We start from the raw sequence: 16804 nt of genomic DNA, 5'->3' as shown, positions 1-16804 counted from the left end.
TGAGATAGTCAGCATGGCTTTGTGAAGGGCAGATCATACCTCACAAACCTTATTGACTTATTTGAGGATGTGACAAAACACATTGATAAAGATGGAGCAGTGGATGTGATATACATGGACTTTAGCAAGATGTTTGATAAGCTTCCCCATGGTAGGCTCATTCAGAAAGTAAGGAGGCATTGGATACAGGGAGATTTGACTGTCTGCATACTGAGTTAGCTGACCAATAGAAGACAGAGGGTGGTAGTAAATGGAAAGTATTCAGCCTGGAACTCGGTGACCAGTGGTATTCCGTAGTGATCTGTTCTGGGTCCTCTGCTCTTTGTTATTTTTATAAATGACTTAGATGAGGAAGTGGAAGGGGGCGATAGTAAGTTTACCAATGACACAAAGGTTGGTGGAGTGGTGGATAATGTGGAGCGATGTTGTAGTTTGCAAACCATTGACAGGATGCAGAACTTGCCTGATAAATGGCAGATAGAGTTCAACCTGAAAACATGTGAAGTGATTCATTTTGGAAGGTCTAATTTGAATGCAGAATACAGGGTCAAAGGCAGGATTCGTGGCAGCGTATGGAGGAACAGAGGGATCTTGGGCTCCATGTCCTTAGATCCCTCAAAATTGCCACCCAAATTGATTGGGTTGTTAAGGTGGCCTATGGTGTCTTGACTTTCATTAATAGGGAGATTAAGTTGAAGAGCCGTGAGGTTATGCTGCAGCTCTGTAGAGCTCTGGTTAGACCACACTTGGAATATTGTATTTAGTTCTGGTCACCTCATTATAGGAAGGATGTGGAAGCTTTAGAGAGCATGCAGAGGAGATTTACCAGGATGCTGTCTGAACTGGAGGGTGTGTCTTATGTAGAAAGGTTGAGGGAGCTAAGGCTTTTGGAGCTAAGAAAAGTGAGACATAACTTGACAAAGGTGTACAAGATGATAAGAGGCATAGATAGCATGAATTGTCAGAGACTTTTTCCCAGGGCAGAAATGGCTATCACAAGGAACATAAGTTTAAGGTGATTGGAGGAAGGTTTAGGGGAGATGAGAGATGTCAATTTGTTGCACTGAGAGTGGTGGATGCGTGGAATGCACTGCCAGCAGTGGTAGTAATGTCAGGTACATTAGGGCCATTTAAGAGACTCTGGGATAGGCACATAGATGATAATAAAATGAAGAGTATACAGGTTAGCTTGATCTTAGAATAGGAAAAATGGTCAGGACACCGAAGGGCTTGTAATATGCTGTACTATTCTATGTTCTATGTTCAATGCTCAACTTCAATCTATGCTGCTGCATTGACCAATTTCCTATCAGAAATTCTGGGCCACAGGCATTTCATTCTGGTGCATTGCTATTCTCAGTTATAGAAATGACAAATAATTTAAATAGCTGCAATTACAATGGAAAGCGATAACTTGAGTTTCACGTTATTACATTGGGCAATAAAGCCCAAGTTTCTCCACTCTGAAATAGGTGATTTTTGTTGGTATACACAGAATCATATGGTGCCTTGCCTATTGGTTATTCTCTATAATGAAATCCAGAAAGTGATTGTTAAGCAGTGAATCAATAGGACGGAAGAATCTCCTGCTCTGTTTTGGAAGTACTCAGCTAATCCAGCACAAACTTGGAATCGAGCTCACAACATGTTTGGTTTATGTAGTCCAGTTGCCTATATTGATCAGTGCATTGAGTATAGGAGTTGAGATGTCATGTTATGGCTATACAGGACATGGGTTAGGTCACTTTTGGAATACTGCATTTAATCCTCATCCCCTGCTATAGGAAAGATGTTAAACTTGAAAGAATTCAGAAAAGGTTTCAAAGGACGTTGCCAGGGTTGGAGGGTTTGAGCTATAGGGAGACGCTGAATAGGCTGGGGCTATTTTCCCTAGAACATCGGAAGCTGAGAAGTGACCTTATAGAGGTTTATAAAATCATGAGGGACATGGATAGGGTAAATAGGCAAGGGCTTTTTCCCAACTTCAGGAGTCCAAAACTAGAGGGCATTGGTTGAATGTGAAAGAGGAAAGATATAACAGGGACCAAAGGGGCAAAGTTTTCAGGCAGAGGGTGGTGCATGTAAGGAATGAGCTGCAAGAGGGCTGGTACAACTGCAACATTTAAACGGCATCTGGATGGGTTTATGAATATGAACAATTTAGAGGGATATGGGCCACATTGAGACCAAATTAATTTAGGGTAGCTAGTCAACATGCACATGTTGGACCAAGTTGTCTGTTTCCATCGTGTCCAGCTCTATGACTCCATCCTGTTCATCACCTGTAAACAGAATCTGAGAATCTTTGACTAGTTCTTTTACTTCCCACAGTATTATAGATTGTCCAATGAAGGTCTGTGTGCTATCAATTCGAAGCTTTAAAAAAATGCTCTTTATAATCATAGAAGCCACACAGTGTGGGAGCAGGCCATTTGGCCCACTGGGTCCACACCCACCCTCCAACGACCATCCCACCTAGACCCACCCCGTTACCCAATAATCCTGCATTTCCCCTGGCTAATCCACCTAGCCTGATTTGGAGATGCCGGTGTTGGACTGGGGTGTACAAAGTTAAAAAATCACACAACACCAGGTTATAGTCCAACAGGTTTAATTGGAAGCACTAGCTTTTGGAGTGCTGCTCCTTCATCAGGTGGTTGTGGGGTACACAATTGTAAGACAGAATTTATAGCAAAGGTTTACAGTGTGATGTAACTGAAATGATTCCTTTAAAAAAACCTTGATTGTTTGTTAAATCTCTCCTCTGTTAGAAGGACCATATTAGTTTCACTTCTTTCACATGTAAATCACAAAACTTTTTTTAAAAGTTACATTCTCAGATTAACTGTAACAATTGATGTCAGTCCAGATAAGATGTTAAGATGTTGAAGGTGTTAGCTCCCCTGTGTTCCCTGTCTGTGCCATAATGTTTGGACTGATTCTAATCTAAAAAGTGAGTTAACAGAGTCTTGCATGGATTCATGCAGTTTTTGAACAAAGTGCAATGTAACTCTGCAAGTACAAATTCACCCCACAAACGTATATGTGCATATGTGCATGTGGGTTTTTCTCTGTGTGTGTATGTGTGTGCTTCTGGGGTGAGGGGTTGTGAGTGTCTGAGTGAGAGAGTGTATATGTGTGTGTGTGTGTGAGTGTAAAAGGGTCTAAATCTGTGAAAGGGTGCATGTGTGTCTGTATGAGTGTGAGTCCGTAGGAGTGTGTGTGTCTGGGGTGGGGGTTGTGAATGTCTGTGAGAGAGAGTATATATGTGTGTGTGTGAGTGTAAAGTTGTCTAAGTCTGTGAGAGGGTGCATGTGTGAGTGTGGGTATGTGTGTCTGTAGGAGTGTGTGTGAGTGTCTGTGTGTGTGTCTCTGCAGTTATTGGAGGTTTGGTCAAAGAAACAGGAAGATCAGAGTGGAATCTGAAAAATAAAAGATTGTATGCTTAAAAATGAAAGTTGTATTTGGTCAGAGAAAGTTCTTCAGGCTTTTTTTTGTTTTTTTCTAAGCAAGTAAACATTGATATAAATTAACTTCAACAAAAATCTTCATTTCTCAACACAATGAAAGAATATCACCATTTTCAATCTTTCTTTTGCACAGCAGTCAGCGACTCTGTTTGAATCATTTGCAAGCTTCAGGTAGAGGGCTTGGCTGCTGTAAAATATTAGAATTAGCTTTGAAGTGGGAAACATGCTATTTTTGCCACTTCCAATTACAGTGTCCACTAGAACAATTTACCACCGTGTAATTCAACTTTTAATACAGTGTAACTGTAAGTGCTAGAAATGTCATTTTTGATGAGATGTGCTAGAAATTACATTTAAAAGAAACAAACTGAAAGGTATAATTAGAAAGATTTGTGTATGTGATGCAAAACAAGACCAGTGCAGGTTTAAGATATCTCAAAATTCAATTGATAGAAAAGCAAAATTTCAGACTCTGGAATTCCGTTAGGTCTTTAATTTAGCTTTGCCTTAAAATTCCAATATTTTGGTAGTGATACCCTTAAAACATACTTTCCTTTTACCTGATGCAAACAGTTTTATAGGCCAGGAGGAAAAGACCTTTTAGCTTGATGCACATGCACATTAATTGATGTAAGCTACAAGCTGTTTGCTGGTTCCAAACAAACACTTGGCCCATATCTTTCGGTTTCCAGATGATTGTAGACCAGGCATACACTGGAAGATATGCTATGAGACCCCTTCAGAAGTCCCAATGCAAGGACCTAATAGAAGAGAAAAAAAACTCTAATCTAAATCCAGGGTAACTACAAAACTAACAATCCAATCACTCACATTGATAACACTTGCCGCCCCTCAACTACTCGATGGCTTCCCTAAAGTTCCTTCCTCCATCCAGCTACTTCTCCTAACCAAATCTGACATAACCTCACCACTGACCCACTCTTTATTTCTGAGTACCCTGATTTAACACAAGTCTTGACCCATCAACACCAACCCATCTATCCCATTGCAACCCTACCTATCTGCTACATTGCCAACCTGCCCATGTGCTGCCCTACCCACAAAAGCCTCTACCCAACTGCCATTCTACTCACTTATCCACCTACCATACCAGAAGAGAGCAGAAGAGAGAAGACGATGAGGAAGGCAGAGAGGAGACAGGTGCAAGAGACCATGGGGGAAGTACCTGTCAGGAACAAGTTGAATCTTTTGGAAACAGTAGAGACAGATTACACTGCCAGTCTGCGAGGCAGTCAGGTCTGTCAATCAAACGTTGGCGTGGAGGCAGAGCCGAGGAGTCAGACATCGCACAGAGCCGTAGTGATAGGGGATTCCATAGTGAGAGGAACTGAACGGGGTTTCTGTGGCAACAGGCGGGATTTAAGGATGGTGTGTTGCCTTCCTGGTGCTAGGATTAAGGACATCGCAGACAGAGTGCAGGAAATCCTCAAGGGCGACGGTGAAGAGCCAGAGGTGGTGGTACATGTCAGCACAAATGATGTCGGGAAGAAGAGGAGGAACATACTACAGCGGGACTTCGGAGAACTAGGAAGAACGCTGAAAAGCAGGACGTCCAAGGTGGTTATCTCCAGTTTGCTTCCAGTTCCTCTGGCTGGTGAGGGCAGAAACAGGGAGATAATGGACTTGAACATGTGTCTGGGGAACTGGTGCAGGAAGCAAGGATTTAAATTCTTGGATCACTGGCATATGTTTTGTGGTAAACATAAATTATACAAAAGAGATGGTTTGCAACTTAATAGGTTGGGGACAAGCATTCTGGCAGGCAAGTTTGCTATTGCAACACAGCTGCGTTTAAACTAAATAACGGGGGGGGGGGAGGGGACAAACTGGAAGTTTAAGAAGGAATTGGAGGGGAAGGTTAGAACAAGGGAAGTCAAGAAAGACAACGGTATCAATGAAGCAGAAAATTCAAAACGTGATCATGCCATAAGGTTGAGTGAAATAGGGGTTGATAGGAAGGGTGAGCGCAGTAACAAATTAAAAATACTATATATATGAATGCACGAAGTATTAGAAATAAGATGGATGAACTTGAGGCTTATTTGGAAATTGGCAACTACGATATTGTGGGGATAACTGAGATGTGGCTTCAAGTGGACAGGGCCTGGGAAATGAATATTCAAGGCTATATGTGCTATCGTAAGGACAGACTGATGGGCAGAGGGAGTGGGGTGGCCCTGTTGGTAAGGGATGATATTCAGTCCCTTGCGCGGGGGGACCTAGAATCAGGGGATGTAGAGTCAGTATGGATAAAGCTGAGAAATTCTAAGGGTAGAAAGACCCTCTTGGGAGTTATCTACAGGCCCCCAAACAGTAGTATGGATGTAGGGTGTAAGTTGAATAAGGAGCTGAAATTGGCCTGTCGCAAAGATGTTACTACAGTTGTTATGGGGGATTTCAACATGTAGGTAGACTGGGAGAATCAGGATGGTATTCGACCTCAAGAAAGAGACTTTGTGGAGTGCCTCTGAGATGGATTCTTAGAACAGCTGATGCTGGAGCCTACCAGGGAGAAGGCAATTCTGGATCTGGTTTTGTGCAACAAACCAGAATTGATCAGGGACCTCAAAGTGAAGGAGCCATTAGGAGGTAGTGACCATAATACAATAAGCTTCAATCTGCAATTTGAAAGGGAGAGGGTACAATCAGTAGTGACAATATTTCAGTTGAATAAAGGGAACTATGGAGCTTTGAGAGAGGAGCTGGCCAAAGTTCAATGGTGCAAAACCTTAGCAGGGATGACAGTGGAGGAACAATGGCAGATATTTCTGGGTATAATGCAGAAGACGCAGGATCAGTTCATTCCAAAAAGGAAGAAAGATCCTGTGAGGAGGCATGGGTGGCCGTGGCTGACGAGGGAAGTTAAGAAACATATAAAGTCAAAAGAGAAAAAGTATAACATAGCAAAGATAAGTGGGAAAACGGAGGACTGGGAAGCTTTTAAAGAACAACAGAGGATTACTAAGAAGGAAATACGCAGAGAAAAAATGAGGTACGAAGGTAAACTGGCCAAGAATATAAAGGAGGATACTAAAAGCTTTTTTTAGGCATGTGAAAGGGAAAAAAATGGTTAAGACTAAAATTGGGCCCTTGAAGATAGAAACAGGGGAATATATTATGGAGAACAATGAAATAGCAGAAGAGTTGAATTGGTACTTCAGATCTGTGTACACTGGGGAAAACACAAGCAATCTCCCTGAGGTAACAGTGGCTGAAGGACCTGAACTGAAGGGAATTTATATTTGCCAGGAATTGGTGTTGGAGAGACTGTTAGGTCTGAAGGCTGATAATCCCTGGGGCCTGATGGTCTACATCCCAGGGTACAGAAGGAGGTGGCTCGGTAAATCGTGGATGCATTGGTGATTATTTTCCAGAGTTCGATAGATTCAGGATCAGTTCCTGCGGATTGGAGGGTGGCTAATGTTGTACTACTTTTTAAGAAAGGAGCGAGAGAGAAAGCAGGAAATTATTGACCGATTAGTCTGACCTCAGTGGTGGGAAAGATGCTGGAGTCAATTATAAAGGATGAAATTACGACACATCTGGATAGCAGTAACAGGATAGGTCAGGGTCAGCATGATTTATGAAGGGGAAATCATGCTTGACTAATCTTCTGGAGTTTTTTGAGGATGTAACTCTGAAGATGGACAAGGAAGATTCAGTGGATGTAGTGTACCTGGACTTTCAGAAAGCCTTTGATAAAGTCCCACATAGGAGATTAGTGAGCAAAATTAGGGCGCATGGTATTGGGGGCAAAGTACTGACTTGGATTAAAAATTGGTTGGCTGACAGGAAACAAAGAGTAGTGATAAACGGCTCCCTTCCGAATGGCAGGCGGTGACCAATGGGATACCATAGGGATCAGTGCTGGGACCGCAGCTTTTTACAATATACATTAATGATATAGAAGATGGTTTTATTAGTAACATTAGCAAATTTGCTGATGATACAAAGCTGGGTGGCAGGGTGAAATGTGAGGAGGATGCTAGGAGATTACAGGATGACCTGGACAGGTTAGGTGAGTGGACAGATGCATGGCAGATGCAGTTTAATGTGGATAAATGTATGGTTATCCACTTTGGTGGCAAGAACAGGAAGGCAGATTACTACCTAAATGGAGTCAAGTTAGGTAAAGGGGCAGTACAAAAAGATCTGGGTGTTCTTGTACACCAGTCAATGGAGGCAAGCATGCAGGTACAGCAGGTAATGAAGAAATCTGATAGCATGCTGGCCTTCATAACAAGAGGGATTGAGTATAGAAGCCAAGAGGTTTTTCTGCAGCTGTACAGGGCCCTGGTGAGACCACACCTGGAATATTGTGTGCAGTTCTGGTCTCCAAATTTGAGGAAACACATTCTGGCTATTGAGGGAGTGCAGCGTATGTTCACGAGGTCAATTCCTGGAATGGCGGGACTATCTTATATTGAAAGATTGGAGCGACTGGGCTTGTATACTCTTGAGTTTAGAAGACTGAGCGAGGATCTGATTGAGACGTATAAGATTATTAAAGGATTGGACACTCTGGAGGCAGTGATGGATGAGTCCCAAACCAGAGGACACAGCTTAAAAATAAGGGGTAGGCCATTTAGGACAGAGATGAGGAGAAACTTCTTCACCCAGAGAGTGGTGGCTGTGTAGAATGCTCTGCCCAGACGGCAGTGGGGGCCCAGTCTCTGGATTTGTTTAAGAAAGAGTTGGATAGAGCTCTCAAGGATAGTGGAATCAAGGATTATGGAGATAAGGCAGGAACAGGGTACTGATTGAGGATGATCAGCCATGATCATAATGAATGGTGGTGCAGGCTCGAAGGGTAGAATGGCCTATTCCTGCACCTATTGTCTATTGTCATATCTGAACTTATCTTTTTAAATACGTATGCTGAATGTTGCAGTTCTCCAAGTCCCAGGCAGCTGCAGGTAGGGTTGCTCACTGAGGAGGAATGATAGGCCCACACAAGATCTCCATGCTTTTTTGGGGCTGACAAAACATAGTGTTTGTTTGAGCCAGTAGAAATAGGAAGTATTGAAGTGTTCAGCATGTCTTGCAGCATCTGTGAAGAAAGAAACAGAGGTCAGGACAGCTTTGTCAGAAATAGTGCAGATCACAGACTTGAAACGTTAACTCTGCTTCCCTCAAAATCTGTACAGATGCTGCCTGGCCAGCTAAATATTGAATTCTTGATTCCAAACTACGTTCTGCTTTTCTGTCTCATCTTGTCCCTAAGACCAACCTCCTCTTACCTTGATCTTGAACCAACAAAACTGCTGACTGCATTACTTAACATCTTTGGTTGATCAATTTAATGATTTTGATTTCTCAAATACTGCTTCCCTCTGTATTCTTTCATCATCACCCTCTCTTCAAAAAACTCCTCATTTATTCCCTCTATCGCCCCTTCCCATTGCTAAGCTTCAATTCTTCTCCAATGACCTTGAGGGTGTTGTTAATTTTCACATTTGTTTTCATCCTTCCCACAGTTTTGTTTCTGAAATCCTGTCAGTTACCAAAATGGCCTTTATCAAAGTCACAAATGACATTCACTGTGAATGTGATATAACCATGATAAATCATCTTACCTCATCCTTCCTGATCCATCTGCAAAATTTGATACAGTTGACTGCACCATTCCTCTCTAATGTCTTTCCTCTGTCACCCAAATGGATGGAATGTTCCTTGTTTGTTTCCATTCTAGAATTTCTACCCAAAACTTCTCTTGCCCCTTCTTTTTTTTAGATGTTTTAAGTGTCTAGCGCTTAAAGCAAACACTTTTGTTTTCATTCTGAAATCTCTTTCTATGGCTTTGTAGCAAATTGCATTTTTTAATTTATATTACTCCTGTAAAATGCCTTGGGTGATTTCTCTACATAGATGTAAGTTTGGAACACATAAAATGTAATGTTGTTCCAAAATATTTACCAGAAAAATTACAATATTTTTGGTGATTTTGATATTTAGAAGCAAATAAAATAACCTCAAGAAACTGAATCACTGACAGTTTTCTTTAGCATTTATTTAACCATACTGCAGGCAAAACTAGTTGGTACTGCTGAAGCAGTACACTGTACTGAACTGTTAAATATTCATCGGGTGTAGACACTGTTGATGGGTTAGGAACCTTACAATAATACAGAAATTAATTAATTTGGAATAATGCTACTTTATGTTTACAGATTATGGATTTTTTTTATTGGTATATTTACTCTAACAGCTATTACAGACACTCAGTTGCTACTTTAATTGTAATGCCTTCAATGGGGATGTGTAAGATAAAGCTAAAGATTAATATTTCTTCTATCAGTGCTAACAAGGGTACAAACAACTCAAATGTGACAACAAATATGGTTTGCAAATTAATCTGTTTATGATGTTGGAAGAAAAAGCACTAATATTAATGTAGCACTTTTAATGTAAAAGGTTTCAAGATCCTGGAAAGGAGCATATCAAACAAAATTTGACACGTTTAAGGAGAAATTATGACAGATGAGCAAAAGTTCAGTTAATAGGATCTGTCTTATGAGGAAACGTAAGGAGGAAATTGTCAAAGCAAATCATTCACACAATAGTATAGGACAAAATGCTTCAGACACAGCAATATTGGTGTTATTTAGGAGAGATTTGTATATTGGAAATATTCGGTATGAATATCCTGAGAAAGAGGTGTTGGATATGACTATGCATGATTTGAACTATTTCACGGAAGGCCATGGAGAGAAGTTCTCCAACTGAGTGCAGTCAATGAAAGGTTGGGAAATGTTTATTTGATATTTGGTAATTGGACCATGCCCCAGAGAGAGGTGCAACATAGGAGAAAATATTAAATGTTTGGATTAGTGTATAATGAGATGGTTTGTTATCAAGTATGACAAGATCTCCAGCAGCAGGTGATAACAGTGATGGAAGGCAATGAATAAGGGAGCTGAGCAGTTCACTTGGAGCTGCCCAGCAGTTTGTGATAGTGAACGACAGTAGCTGGAGCCATCAACAGGACACTCACTGAAAAAAAAATGTGTTTGTGGTAGAAGGAGAGCTAAATGGAAGAGGAAGCAGATTAGACAAATGATTTCTCCGCCCAGTATAACACATAGGCATTGTTCCTGGTAGTAGTCCCTGTCCTTAATTTTAATTTCCCTTCCTGTTTTTAATGTGCTGATATCATTGAAGTAAAGAATCCCTGCTTCATGATCTTTGGACTTCCTATGTTTTCAAATTCCATGTTACATTTCTGATACAGCTGGCAGGACTCCACAGGAAAGGCATCAAGTCATGTTGGATGAGATTGAAAGATATCTGGCTGAGATGGAACTGATGGTGAAGGAGTTGAAACTGGCACTGTTCGCGAGGGAAGCCAAAGATGCTCTGGAATCATAGCAAGCTCACTGTAGGGCAAATCTCTATTGGAAGAGGGAATAAAATCTTTAGACCAAATCCAGGCAGAGTCCCTCCTCATGTGAATTCCCTTGATACCATGGAGAAACATGTGGCTGACTATTATCGATGAGTAGGAAGCTGGACAGATTTGGTGAAGACCAAAAAACACCCAATGATCCAGGGATTGAAGACCATATGAGGATGCATAGCTGGTTATGACATACAAGATGCCTCAATACAAGCATTTGTGATGGATTATCTGTGCAGGAGCACCTGTCAGGAAATTCTGGAAAGAGGTACAGATGTTCAAAGAAGTTTGCAATGGATTCTTGGGTTACTGACAATGTTCTTTGGGAACAGCAGTAGACTGACACTGTTGTAGCCAAGGTTTTATGTGTACAAGCTGACCAAAGGGAAGGATCTGATTGAGCCAGTGAAATTGTTCAATGACAGCATCCTTCCCTTCCAATTGGACCAAGGACAGGATACAGAAGGACAGCATGGCAGCAGCAGTGAAGGTTACAAAATAGATTTGAGGAGTCTTAATAGTGATAAACCTCAATGAACTTTCTTTGAGTCCCAGGAACACATCATCCAGATCATGGGAAAAGACTGGACACATCTGACCAGGAAAGAGATTGTAATCAAGAAAGTAACTGACAGGGCAGGCAAGAATGTAGATGTCAGGCTGGAGATGTAGATGCAGCAGATTTCTGCACAGCAAAGGCAGATCCTATCCTTGTTGTCCTATCTCCACTGTGAGCCTCAGTTCCATTCCTGACGAGGAGGTGCTCTAAAGAGATGTTGGAATTGTGACTGAGCTGGGAACACAGGCTGCTCTCAACAATCACTGCCAACATTGCTGTCAAACACAGAGACCCCATCCAGTGCAAAGATTAACCGAGTTGGGTCTCCCATTGAGAGCAGGCTGGGAGAACAATATTCCTTCAGGAAGAGTCGTATATTGAGTAATACAGACTTGCCCTACAGTAAGCACAAAATTTGACATGGAAGAAGCACTCAGTAGTAGCAGCGTGTACCATCTATTTGATACTATGTAGAAATTCACCAAAGCTGCTGCACTTCCAACCCACAATTCCGAACATCTAGAAAAGGAAGGGCAACAGGTCCAAGGAAAGAGCACCACTTCCAGTTCCTCTCCAAGCTAGTCACCATCCTGACTCAAACGTATATTTCCATTTGTTCAATGTCATTGGAACAAAGTCCTGGAATGTCCCATCTAACAGCACTGTAGGTCTACCTACAGCACATGGACTGCAGAAATTCAAGAATACAGCTCACCAGCATCTTCTCAAGGACATCTGGGAATGGGAAATGTCTAGCCAGCAATGCTCACATCTCAAGAATGAATTTTTAAAAAAGGGATTTAGAAGAGACTCAGAGGAGGCAACTTGAGTCTCCCTTCACTAAGCACAGCGTGACCAGGAATGATAATGATGACACTGGGTATTGTGACCAGATAAACTACAGAACTGTGACTGAAGCCATCCAGTAAAGAACCCATTCCATGACTGGGAGGAATTCCAGGATCACCTGCAGAAGTCTTTGGAGTGAAATATCACCAGAGATTCATTAAACCTGTATGTTTTTCCCATGGTCCTAGTGAGGAAGAGGGACAGCAAACTGAGGATCTGTGTGGATTATTGAGCACTCAGTATGAAGACTGATAAGGATCCTTACCCTTTAACTTGGAAAAGGGAGCATTGCAGACCCAGATAAAGAGAGTAGGGTGTCAAGTCTAGTGGGGACAGCAGGAGGTATATTTTGAGTCAGGGTCCTGGCTGTGTAAAAGGTCTGGGGTAAGTGTAGTTGGATCTTAGTTTAATAGCTGCCTAGAAGTTAGAAGTTAGACTGGCCTTTAAACTTTTAACCTTTCCTGGGCAAGTATTTTCTTAGCTGCAGTGGAAACCTCTGACATCTCCACTTGAAATTGATACTTTTGTAGTATAAGGATTCATCCATTAGAATCTTTAATTTCTTCGGCAATTTCCTCGGAGCCTGCTACAATGGGATTCCACAGAGTCACAGTGCACAGCTCGGCGAAAGTGAGGACTGCAGATGCTGGAGATCATCAAAATTAGAGTGGTGCTGGAAAAGCACAGCAGGTCAGGCAGCATCCAAGGAGCAGATTTTCCTTTGAAAACAACACATACTGACCAAATACTGTACTACAGAAGCAGTGATCCCAACACCCACAAACGAAGCTGCATTAGAACATTATTTCAATGAGCCACCACACACTGCAGCACAGAGGAACTATGTAGAGTAGAGAAAAATCACCTATACAGTGTATTCAAAAAGAACAGATACCCAATGAACACAGTCTGCTGATTTCTCAGCAATAAACCCCAACAAGCAGACAAAACACATCCAGAAACCATAGCCACTCTCCCCTACATCAAAGACATCTTGGAAATGACTGCCAGACTACATAAACCTTTTGATATCATGGTAGCCCACAAACCCACCAACACACTAAAACAGCAGTTAATTAACTTGAAAGACCTTATACAGACAACAAGCAAAGCTAATGTCATTTCCAAATTAACTTACAAGGGCTGTAACAAACATTGGACAAACATGCAGAAAACTAGCCACTACGATACATGAACATCAACTCGCCACAAAATGACATGACCCACTCTCACTATTGTCCATACATACAGATGAGGAAGGACACCTCTTCAACAGGGACAACACCTCCATCCTAGGACAAGCCAGAGACACACATGAGAATTCCGAGAAGAATGGCATTCCAACCAGAACTCTATCAACAAACACATTGACTTGGATCCCATTTACCACCCTCTGAGAAAAAGAACAGGAAATGACATCACCCCAGGAAATGACATCATAATGGGAAATGATATCACCAACCCAAGGAAACCTAAACACATAAACAGAAAGTGGGCCATGTCACCAGTGCTTCATCTGGAGGCTCACTGATAATGTTACGTAGTATGGTGACAAAACATCTGAAAACAAACCTTCCAGGTCAGTGAGCAAACCTACATCCAGAATTCACAATGTGTAACTTGGTTTTGTAGTCAAATATTTATATGGCTGGTTTAATTCAGTTTCTGGTCAAAAATAAAACCCAGAATGCCGACAGTGGACTATACAGTGATAGGAGAAAGTGAGGTCTGCAGATGCTGGAGATCAGAGCCGAAAATGTGTTGCTGGTAAAGCACAGCAAGTCGGGCAGCATCCAAGGAACAGGAGAATCGACGTTTCGGGCATAAGATTCCTGATGAAGGGCTTATGCCCGAAACGTCGATTCTCCTGTTCCTTGGATGCTGCCTGACCTGCTGTGCTTTACCAGCAACACATTTTCGGCACTATATAGTGATAGCAAGTCAGTTGAACATTTAGGAGAGATGGTCTGATTCTGTCTTGTTGGAGATGGTCATTGTCAAGCCCTTGTGTGGCACAGAGGCTGAATGACACTTTCCATCCTAAACCCAATGTCCATGTCATGCCACATGTAAATAAGGACACAAACTAAAGAGAATAGATTGCATATAACACTGAAAACAATAATTGGTGCATTATTGGCTCTTAGAATATCAATTAACATGAGTGATTTTAGAAAAGTAACATGAAAATTATAAACCTCACGGGTTGAGTCAAATGACCTAAGTACCAAAGTACCCCGATCACTATTCTCCAAGCACTTTGTGTCTATGACAATTGTCAGTCATATGTACACAATTGACAATCCAGAGATAAACTGTAGTTTTGTACATGTTTACAGCCATCTCCTTAATTTAAAGGAATATAGGTATTTGAATTTGAAGTGACCTTAATTAAGACACAACATGATAAATCTTAATTGACCCAATAATTAATTCCTGAAAGCAATTCAGCCTATATGCCAGAGAAGTACACTTGTTCTGAATGTTTGCCTAAACACATTAAATAAAATGCTCCTCATGCACCATGCCCTGGGCTGCCTGCTTGTAGTTGGCTTCAGGGGATGTTAAACAAGAATGTGAAATTTTAGTTTAAATTGCTTTCATGAGGAAAGTGAAAATTCAATTTCATTGAGCCAACAAACATGTTTCGAATTAATGAAAGTATATGAGTTTCTGCTGTAGTGGCACATACTCTGTCACTGTTGTCTCATTACATGTCAAGGGAGGGATCTTACTTGATCTGTGTCTACACAGAAAGAGCATATTCCCCTTAGAATTACAAGTTAACATTACTAAACATCCATCCATCTATTACACACAATATATTAAGGGATCTGAATATAACATTCATTTACTGGATCAAATTATTACTTTTAACGTTTGTGAGAAGATTTGTAGCTCGGGTGCTCGTTGTTGTGGTTCTATTCGCCGAGCTGGGAATTTGTGTTGCAGATGTTTCGTCCTGTCTAGGTGACATCCTCAGTGCTTGGGAGCCTCCTGTGAAGCGCTTCTGTGTTGTTTCCTCCGGCATTTATAGTGGTTTGTCTCTGCCGCTTCCAGTTGTCAGATCCAGCTGTCCACTGCAGTGGCCGGTATATTGGGTCTAGGTCAATGTGTTTGTTGATAGAATCTGTGGATGAGTGCTATGCCTCTAGGAATTCTCTGGCTGTTCTCTGTTTGGCTTGTCCTATAATAGTAGTGTTGTCCCAGTCGAACTCATGTTGCTTGTCATCTGTGTGTGTGGCTACTAAGGATAGCTGGTTGTGTCGTTTCGTGGCTAGTTGGTGTTCATGGATATGGATAATTAGCTGTCTTCCTGTTTGTCTTATGTAGTGTTTTGTGCAGTCCTTGCATGGGATTTTGTACACTACGTTGGTTTTGCTCATGCTGGGTATCGGGTCCTTCGTACTGGTGAGTTGTCTGAGAGTGGCTGTTGGTTTGTGAGCTGCTATGAGTCCTAGTGGTCGTAGTAGTCTGGCTGTCAGTTCAGAAATGTTCTTGATATATGGTAACGTGGCTAGTCCTTTGGGTTGTGGCATGTCCTCATTCCATTGTCTTTCCCTTAGGCATCTGTTGATGAAATTGTGGGGGTATCCGTTTTTGGCGAATACATTGTATAGGTGTTCTTCTTCCTTTTTTTGCAGTTCAGGTATGCTGCAGTGTGTTGTGGCCCTTTTGAACAGACGCACTACGACCACTAGGACTCATAACAGCTCACAAACCAACAGCCACTCTCAGACAACAACTCACCAGGACAAAGGACCCGATACCCAGCATGAGCGAAACCAATGTAGTGTACAAAATCCCATGCAAGGACTGCACAAAACACTACATAGGACAAGCAGGAAGACAGCTAACAATCCGTATCCATGAACACCAACTAGCCACGAAACGACACAACCAGCTATCCTTAGTAGCCACACACACAGATGACAAGCAACATGAGTTCGACTGGGACAACACTACTATTATAGGATAAGCCAAACAGAGAACAGCCAGAGAATTCCTAGAGGCATGGCACTCATCCACAGATTCTATGAACAAACACATCGACCTGGACCCAATATACCAGCCACTGCAGCAGACAGCTGGAACTGACAACCAGAAGCGGCAGAGACAAACTACTATAAATGCCGGAGGAAAGATCACAGAAGCGCTTCACAGGAGGCTCCCAAGCACTGAGGATGTCACCTAGACATGGGACGAAACGTCTGCAACACAAAATCCCAGCTCGGCGAATATTACTTTTAACACTTTGTTGTCTCAATTTTTTCTATTTTTCTTGTTACAATTAAGTTATCTACTTAATTTACTGACTGATTCTTCAAAATTCACTTCTAAGTTAGGCAACATTTCATGTGTTTACTTCAGATTTTCCAACATCTTCTTGGGGTGATCATCTGTTACTGTTCTCCAATGTTACTTCCTCAGATTTTTCTGATTCCTCTTCATCAGTTCTTCCAGATGCCAACATTCCATGCTCCTTAGTCCAGTGAACCTGGCCTAAAA

This window comes from Chiloscyllium plagiosum, chromosome 9 (assembly GCF_004010195.1).
Source record: "Chiloscyllium plagiosum isolate BGI_BamShark_2017 chromosome 9, ASM401019v2, whole genome shotgun sequence".
In the NCBI taxonomy this organism is placed as follows: Eukaryota; Metazoa; Chordata; class Chondrichthyes; order Orectolobiformes; family Hemiscylliidae; genus Chiloscyllium; species Chiloscyllium plagiosum.
The sequence above is the reverse complement of the archived record's forward strand: the minus strand, read 5'-3'. Positions refer to the sequence as shown.